Raw genomic sequence first — 2,873 nt, 5'->3', positions numbered from 1 at the left:
TCCGCGTGGGCCCAGTAACCATGGAGATAGGACGCTGGGGACGGAATGGGTGGGGCCGGCACGGGCGGAGCCAACATGGGGAGGCGTGGCTGGGCCCAAACTCCAGAGGATGGGCAAGATTTTTTTAAAAAACAGAAACAAAAAAATGGAAGATCCCAAACCCCAGGTAGAGAAAGACATGTTCACTACCGGTTAGTGGTTAAGGTGTCAAACACAAGATTTCTTAATGATATTTACTTGTGAGAAAATTAATAAAGAGGAGCCTCACTAAAAGCAGACTTGGGAGGCTGGAAGGGGAGACTGAAGGGGGAGCCCCTACCACTCCACATTAAATTATAGGAAGAATTGTCAATTACACACTCCAACAAAAGAATCCTCAAAAGGAAAGAATCATCAGTTACAGGTCTGAACAGGGAAATACACAGATAGTAGCCTATAGGAAACTGACTACCCCTGCAACCCCGCCAATGAGAAACCTTCATTCCCCCTGAACTCTTCCTTTTCTCCAGTATCAACAAAGTTCTATTTTTAAACCAGCTACTGCCAGTAAATTTTCTCAAACAGCAGAGGAATACAGTTGACCTTTGGACATCCTGGGGGTTAGATGCCCTGACACCTGCCTGCCTGTCCCCACCCCCAACCCCTACCCCTGCATGGAAAAATGGTATATAACTTTGAATCCCCCAAAACTTAATTACTAATAGCCTACTGTTAACCAGAAGCTTACCGATAGCATAAACAATCAATTAACACATCTTACATGTTGTATATATTATATACTACATTCTTATAATAAAGTAAGCTAGAGCAAAAAATATTAAGAAAATCATAAGGAAAATACCTTTACAGAGCTGTAGTATATTTATCAAAAGAATCCTAATATAAGTGGATTCTAAGATCAGGAACAATACAAGGATGTCCAATCTAATCACTTTTGTTCAAAATGGTTTATTTATTTATGTTAAGTTAAATCTACTACTGAATGTAGATCAATGGATAGATCATTCATACAGAAAATCAGGAAGGAAAGAGGGGTTTTGGGCACGTGGGTGGCTCAGCATCTGCCTTCAGCTCAGGTCATAATCTCAGGGTCCTGGAATTGAGTCTCACATTGGGCTTCTCCCTTTGCCTCTCCCCCTGCTCATGCTTGCTCTTTCTCTCTCAAATAAATAAAATCTTAAGTAAATTAAAAAAAAAAAAGAAACAGTGGCTTCGAATGACACATTAGACCAGGTAGACTTAACAAATACACAGAGCATTTCATTCCAAAACAGAAGAATATATATTCTTTCCAAGTGTACATAGAGCATTCTCCAGAATAGATCATATGTTAAGATAAAAACAAGTTTCGGGCTCTCTGCTCAGCAGGGAGCCTGCTTCCCTCTCTCTCTCTCTCTCTGCCTGCCTCTCTGTCTACTTGTAATCTCTGTCAAATAAACAAATAAAAAATCTTTAAAAAAAAAGATAAAAACAAGTTTCAATAAATTTAAGACTGTAATCCTATCATGCATCTTTTCCAACCACAATGGTATAAAACTAGAAATCATTTACAAGGAAAAAAAAACTAAAGAAAACACACACAGAAAGAAGCTAAATAACATGCTACTAAACATCTGATGGGTCAAAAACGAAATCAAAGAGGAAACTAAAAAATACCTCAAGACAACTGAAGGTGTTTAAAAGGTCTGAAATGGGCACCTGTGTGGCTCAGTAGGTTGAGCCTCTGCCTTCACCTCAGGTCATGACCACAATGCATGTGGTCCTGGGATTGAGGCCTGCATCAGGCTCTGCACGACACGGAGCCTGCTTCTCCCCCTCTCTCTGCCTGTCTCTCTGCCTATTTGTGACCTCTGTCTCTCTGTCAAATAAATGAATAAAATCTTAAAAAAAAAAAGCTTTGAGACACAGTAAATATATCAAAGAGTAAAGTTTATAGTTATATAGGCTTTATGTCAAGAAACAAGAGAAAATCTCAAACAATCTAACCTTACAATTAAAGAAACTAGAAAAAGAAGAACAAAGCTCCAAATTCATAGAAGAAAAGAAATAATAAGGATCAGAGTGGAAATAAATGAAATAGAAACTGAAAAGAAAAAAAAAAAGAAAAGATCAGTGAAACCTAGAGTTGTTTCTTTGGAAAGATAAACAATATCAATAACTCTTTACCACACTCATCAAGAAAAAAAAGGGGAATTCAAATAAATAAAATCGGAAATGAAAGAGAAATCACAACCAACACCCAGAAATATAAAAGATTATAAGATACTACTATGAAAAATTATATGCCAACAAAGAGGACCACCTAGGAAAAAATGGATAAATTCTTTTTTCTTAAGATTTTATTTATTTGTTATATATTTTAAAATTTACCTATGAGATAGAGAATGAGTGAAAGGGAGAGGGACAGAGAATCTGAGGCAGACTTCATGCTGAGGAAGAGCCAACACGGGGCTTGATCCCATGAATGCAAGATCATGAGCTGGAATCAAGAGTTGAACACTTAACTGACTGAACCACCCAGGCACCATGCCCCCAAATGATAAATTCTTATAAATACATAATCTTTTAAGATTGAGTTAGGAAGAAATAAAAACTTTGAACAAACCAATTGCTAGTAATGAAATTGAACCTGTAATCAAGAAACACACAAAGGTTCAGGACCAGATAGTTTCACAGGTGAATTCAACCAAACATTTAAAGAAGAGTTAATACCTATCCTTCCCAAACTATTCCAAAAAATTGAAGAGGAAGGGAAAGTTCCAAATTTATGCTACAAGGCCAGCATTACCCAGATACCAAAGCCAGATAAAGACACTACCAAAAAGAAGAAGAAGAAGAAGAAGAAGAAGAAGAAGAAGAAGAAGAAGAAGAAG

The sequence above is a fragment of the Mustela nigripes genome, chromosome 5, assembly GCF_022355385.1.
Source record: "Mustela nigripes isolate SB6536 chromosome 5, MUSNIG.SB6536, whole genome shotgun sequence".
NCBI lineage: Eukaryota > Metazoa > Chordata > Mammalia > Carnivora > Mustelidae > Mustela > Mustela nigripes.
Note: the sequence above shows the minus strand (reverse complement) of the source record.